Source organism: Pteropus vampyrus, unplaced genomic scaffold (genome assembly GCF_000151845.1).
Source record: "Pteropus vampyrus isolate Shadow unplaced genomic scaffold, Pvam_2.0 Scaffold736, whole genome shotgun sequence".
In the NCBI taxonomy this organism is placed as follows: domain Eukaryota; kingdom Metazoa; phylum Chordata; class Mammalia; order Chiroptera; family Pteropodidae; genus Pteropus; species Pteropus vampyrus.
In genome coordinates this window covers 287,055-293,533 of record NW_011889517.1, presented here as the reverse complement: position 1 = coordinate 293,533, position 6,479 = coordinate 287,055, and positions in this window count along the sequence as shown.

Here is a 6,479-nt window from a genome sequence, read left to right as displayed (position 1 = left end):
AGGCTTCACCCAATCCATTGGAAGGGCACATCCCAGGCCTGCCCAGTACACCCACTGACCTAGCTGAGTCCCCTAAGCTAAAGAAAGAGAAAGAAGCTAACACTGCTCAAATCAAACCACATTGTCTGAGTGCTGACTATGTGCCAAGACAGAGTTGTGCGTGTAACGCAAGGGGAGGGATCTGTTTCATTATGAGGGCTCTAAGGCAGGATTCTTTTCCCTAGGAAGACTCTGGAATTTTCCTCTTCTCACTGTGACTACATATCCCATCTCAGTCCCCCTACATCAGAGAGAGATGTAGTAGAAGCTAACATCTCTGATTTGTGCCCAGATTATATGATTTGTGGTTAAGGTCATTATTTTCTAAGTCTATGTTTTTTGTTAAATGATGAAAGGCTTTTGTCCTTACCCAATCTTTCAGTACTTTCAAGTTATTCGGAGAGTTTGAGTACTTGGAGTTTTTTGGTTTGGCTTTGTTACATTGCTTTAGGGCACCAAATCAAACAAAATGGCTCCCCAGAAGAGGAGTTGGCTGCATTACTTTGGGTTCATTTCCTCATCAATATTTTCATCATTAGGCAGGGGTAGCCAAGGAGCTAATATCTTTGCTCATTTTCATGATGCTTTTCCTGATGAAAATCTTCTGATTTTCATCTCACACATGATCTTATCTTTGCTGCACCTGCTGGCTCTCAAAAGTGCAGCACGACCAACTGCAAGTTTTCCATTATCACCCCCACCTCCAGACTGTGAAGCAATCTTGTCAACCTGTTCTCTGGGCATTTATCCTCAAAGAGTCTGTCTGTCAGGTCCCAGCAGCAAGAGATGGCACAATCACATAGGAGAATTTAGGTAAGTTCAGTGGAGCATTTGTTTGCAAAGGGGACAGGGTTACAAGAAACCAATAGGGAGTAGTGACACACCCCAGAGCTGGCAAGAGTGAGAAGCCACCACTGTCCCTTCGTCATGAAGGGGCCTGGTGAAGGAGTGGTTACTAGAACCCAGAAAAAGGGTTGAGGTTCTGCTTCCACTAACTCTACCTGTAGCTGCATGACACAGCATCTATGGGCTATGATAGAGGAAGGACTCACAAGCAACCCGTGGTCTGTCACAGAGGGATTGTGTGAATAAATTCCACCATTCCACTCTTCCCTTGCTCCATAACTCCCACAGTGCTTCTCTGGCCAATACCCACTGAAAGCCAGAAGATGTGGGAGCTTTTAAGCAGCCCAGAACAGGGCCCCAGAACAAGATAGAGGGTGGATCTGCCTACATTCAACCCCCCAGAGAACCGTTCGTAGAATCCTGTGGCCTGTTCTTCCTCTCATGTCTTTATTTCAAAGTCCTAAAGTCACATACCATTCCATTCACAGCAGGATCCTCAACTCTTCCTCTTCAAGGACAGAAAGAAAAGGAAAAGGTCATATCACTGAGGCGTAGATAGTCTCAGCCTTTGCTAACATAGTTTTCAGTACAGGAGAGGTAACAGTGCCAGGAAGGCTATTATTGTGATTGACTTCTACATGGGAGGCAAGAAGGGCTACTTTTTTAAGGTAAACCCCTCAAGAGGCAGAATTCTTGACCTAGGTGACAGAGGCCACCAAGGGGTCTGGAGCCAGAAAAACATCTTTTGACCACTCAGTAACAACTAACTCCTAACACTCCCACCATTCCATCACAGAGGGAGTACCCACTCCCATGCCAGGAAATATAGGGTGACACTAATCAAAGTTCATCCAACAGCTTTGGGAGAACAAAGTGTTTGACATCTCTTCTGCCTTGTGTTTTGCCCTCTTTGTCCAGCAGTTTCTCTACTCCCTCACTGCCTCGTCTGCATCTGAGAGAACTGCTTACCTCAGGTCTTCTCACTACACTTGCTCTAACCTTCAGGAAATATTATTCCAATCATTTGCCAAAGGAACCTACAAAATACCCAGCACTTTGCGGGAGGGGGGGCTTTTGTGTACGGGATATGAGCGGCTACTAATAGTTGGGGGCCCAAAATGCAATAGTGGCCCATCTGTTAGAGTTGAGACTTAGCAGATGCCAAGTGACAGCGTCTTTGCCTACATCCATCTCACAGTGGGTCATTTGAGTCCTTGACCCCCATCCTGTTGTCAATTTCCTGGTCCCTGCATGCATACTTGGAATGTACATACAGTATTCAGAAGCTGACAGACTCTCATAATGATTCTCTGATTTCTAAAGTAAGGTCCATTTTGGTAGAAAAGCCTGTGTAGCTGCCTCCCCACCTCTAGCCAAAATGGTAACTCAGAAGCAATGCAACATCCTAGGTGAAATGGCTTAGTTTAGTGGTACCCTCAAAGACGTAAAGCATATAGGAATGGTGCCCTGGAAAGCCAGATCTACCATGACAGCTGACAGTGGACTACCATAAACTATAGCCCAATTGCTGTTGCTGTTTTGCATGTCATGTCTTTGCAACCTAATAGGACAGCAACCTAAAGCAGCAGGCATGCTTGCCAAGGGATAGAGCAGGAAGGTAAAATAGATGCTAGAGGAGAAAGATAACTTCTAATAATGACCCCAGGACCAATTGCAACAATAGGGATTGTAGCTGTCTCTATAAAGGCGTTTTTTAAATATGATTAACATTTAAATCGGTAGACTTTGAGTAAACCTCCATAATGCAAGTAGACCTCATCCAATCAGTTGAAGGCCTTAAGAGCAAAGACTGAGGTTTCCTGAAACAGAAGAAATTATCAAGACTGCAACATAGTAACCCTGCCTGAGTTTCCAGCCTGTTGCCCTATGGAATTAAGATTCAAGACTGCAGCATTACTCCTACTTGAACTCCAGCCTGCCAGCTTCTCTATATATCTATATATCTATATCTATGTATATATACATACTTTGTTGTTGTTATTGTTGTTGTTTTGTTCTTGTTGTTTTTGTTGTTGTTATAGTCGGAAATGACCACTACCTTGAAGAATCAGCAACCAGATGAAATTAACTGACTGCAGGGCATGAGTGGATCAGATCATTTCAGAGGGAGGAGGGTAGCTGATACTGTTAGTGTCCTGTCCATATTCCATCACGGCTCACTGAAGTGAGCCTCTCCAGAAGGCTTCTTACTCCAATCATCCACAACTCTCTCCCTAAGAGCTTTCTCCAGTTGTAGGAGCATGCTCAGCCAGTGTACACGGCAGACCAGAAATGCTCACTAAAGTGGCTTCAACCCATGATGGATGGGAACCGCTTGGTAATATTGTTCTGGTGGGACAACTCTGAGACATGTCTATCACCATCTCCCAAGAGTCTCAGGTGAGTTGAAGTTCCACTTACCCACGGTGGCAATCTGTTCATCAACACGCCCTGTATTCTCTTTCCTTCTTCCTTTCTCTACTTCACTTCTCCACTTCTCTGTTGATGCTTCCAGGAATCACATCACAGATAAACTACTTACACTCAAATCTTCGTATCAAGATCTGTTTCCGGTGGAATCCAATCTAAGCTACTCTCAGACTTCAGGATTTATTTAAAACTGCTATAATTAGTACAATGTGATGTTGATACAAAGGCAATCAGTTAGAGCAATGAAAGGTAATAGAGCCCAGAAACAGACACATTCGTCCGTGGACACTCGGTTTATGGTGAAAAAAGAACTATAAAGCAGTGGGAAAGAACAGTCATCTCAGTACACATTGCTGGGCCAAGTGAATATCCATGGAGAAAGATGAAATTTGACCCCTAGCTCACAAATACAAAAATCAATTCCAGGTGATTCACACATGAGAAGTAAAACAATAAAAATTCTAGGTGATGTGACAGGAAAGTATCATTATTACTTTGGGGTTTAGAAAGATTTCTTCAAGGCACAGAAAAATCACTAACCATAAAGCAAGTTTCTCAACCTTACACTATTGACATTTTGAGCCTGATAAACTTTTGTTGTGGAGGACTGTCCTGGGCATTGTAGGATATTTAACAGCATCCTGGCCTCTACCCATTAGATGCCAGAAGCACAACCACCATCATCCTAGTTATGACAACCAAAAATGTCTCTAAGACATTGCCAAATGTTCCCTGGGAAAATGACTGCCAGAATTAGAGGAAATAAACAGAATTTGACTCTCAGATAAACAGCAACAACAAAAATGGTCTAAGTATGTCCCAAATGTTACCTGGAAAACTTATATTAATTTTTTTATTGTTTATCTGGTATTTGTACTTAACTAGGTACCATGTATGTTATCTCATAACCCTACCTAGGGAGCAAAATCACCCCAGTTGAGAACTATTGTCTTAAAGGAAAAATGATTTGACAAATTGGACTACAAGAAGGACTTCTAGTCATCAAAAGACATCTTTAAAGAGTGAAAAGGCAAGCCACAGAGTGAAGGATGATCCTTGTATCACATATACCAACAAAAGGTTATATGCAGAATTTATAAATAATGCCTATCCCTCAATAAGAAAAAAATCAGACAACTTAATAAAAACACAGACAAGAGATTTCAATAGGAAATTCACAAAATAAGATATCCAAATTGCTAATAAACATATGAAGGCTACCCAACCTCATTAGTAATAAGAAAAAATAAAATTAAAACCACAATACAATACTACTATACACTCACCAGAATGGCTTTAAAAAACAATTGATAATATCATGTATTGGCCAGGAGGGTGACAGGAACTCTCAAACATGGCAGGAGGGACTGTAAATTGACTCAGTCACCTTGAGAAACTAAAAATGCATATATCCTATGACCTATGAATTCCACTCCTAGGAATACATCCAAAAGAAATATCTGTATCATAAAGCATAAACAAGAACGCTCATAACAATCTGATATTTGGAAACAACATGAAAGTCCATCAAGAGTAGAATGAATAAACATATTAGTGGTTTGGTAACACCACATGGGCTACTACCCTCAATAAAAGTTAACCACTGTTACATTCAATAACATCAATGAATCTCACAAGCATAATGTTGAGAAGAGAAAAAAAAAAAAAAAAGCCAGACTTAAAAGACCTATTGCGTCAGTCCATTTATATAGAGTTCAGAAGCAGACAAAACTAATCTATGGTGTTAAAAGTCAAGATAGTAGTTACTACCTTTGGTGAGGATGGAGGAAGAAGGAATGAAGACGAGGCTTTTGGCTGGGCAATAGGGGGCTTCTGAAAGGCTGATACATTCTGTTCCTGGCTAGGGTCGTGCTTACATGGATATATTCACTCTATGATAACTCAGTGAGTTACATTAGTGTTACACTGCAATTAAAAGTTTAGGGTTTTTTGTTAAGTTGATTTTTAGTCCCCCTAAGTTTTTTGGTTATCTCTTTTCCATCTAAACCTTGCTATTCAGTGACTTTTCTTTTTTAACTCACCCAGCCAATTTTATTATACTTTAAAAAGGCATATTTTTACCTGTAGCGCCTCTTTGATTATGCTGATTAATCACCAAGAAGAATTTCTTTTAAGTGCCTGGAAACCTTAATCTAGAAATTTTATCCCTTCATTTACAGAGTTCTTATGGGTTCTTGCTTTTAATATTCGATTTTTCAATTTTTTAATAACTAATTTTCCTATTTTATCTCAGTTATCTCCCTTCTTCCGTAAGAATGTTAGATTTAATTGGGTGTGACGGCTATTACTGAAGGAATTACAGCTAACACCTGGCCTGGTTTATGTTGCAGTTTATTTCTACATCCCAAAATCTTAAGTAAAAACATCACCTCTAATTTCCACCCTAATAAGGCATTTTCCACCCTTTGTTTCCTCAAGTAGTATAGTTCGTATTAAATCAACAGCTTCTCTAACCTCACTTTTTACTCTTCGGACAAGTCAGGTGATCCACAATAGCGAGGGCTCCACTTTTTTATATTCATGTTCCATTCTCTCATCCATTCAACCTTGAGTAATAAAACTATACTTTACTTCTCACAACCTCATCCACTCATTCAAGAATTCTCAAAAGGGAAGTCAAATAGTTCTAGAAGGCCAATGAATAAATAAGTTTCATTCACTTGGCGATGATCTGTCCTCTAAAGCAACCTCTAAGAGTATACTGTGTCATAAAATCAGTGAACACTTTATTAAATGTGAAAGTGATTCTGAAAATCGCACGAGAATGTTATTTCCCTCCATAGACATGATGTGAGTTTTTACTTTAAGATTATTTATGTCTTCCTCACATACAGGGTGACTGCATTCTCATCTGCTTAACCTATCCTTCTTTTACTGTGGAATTATGTCACATCGATCATCTTCCCATTAAGTCTCTGCTGATAAGAACTCATAAGCTGCTCATATGCCACTAAAGGTTGCAAATTCTCTGTTTAATCATTCATGACCCAGCAATGAAATAAAACCATTTCTCTGACCTAGCTTGGCTTGGCTTTTCCTGCATCTATTTGCTACACCGTTGGCCAGGGGAAAAATGAACCCAGGAAAAGCCTCCTGGTGGCCATTTTTACAGCCCAGAGCCAGAACACTGACAACCATCTGCA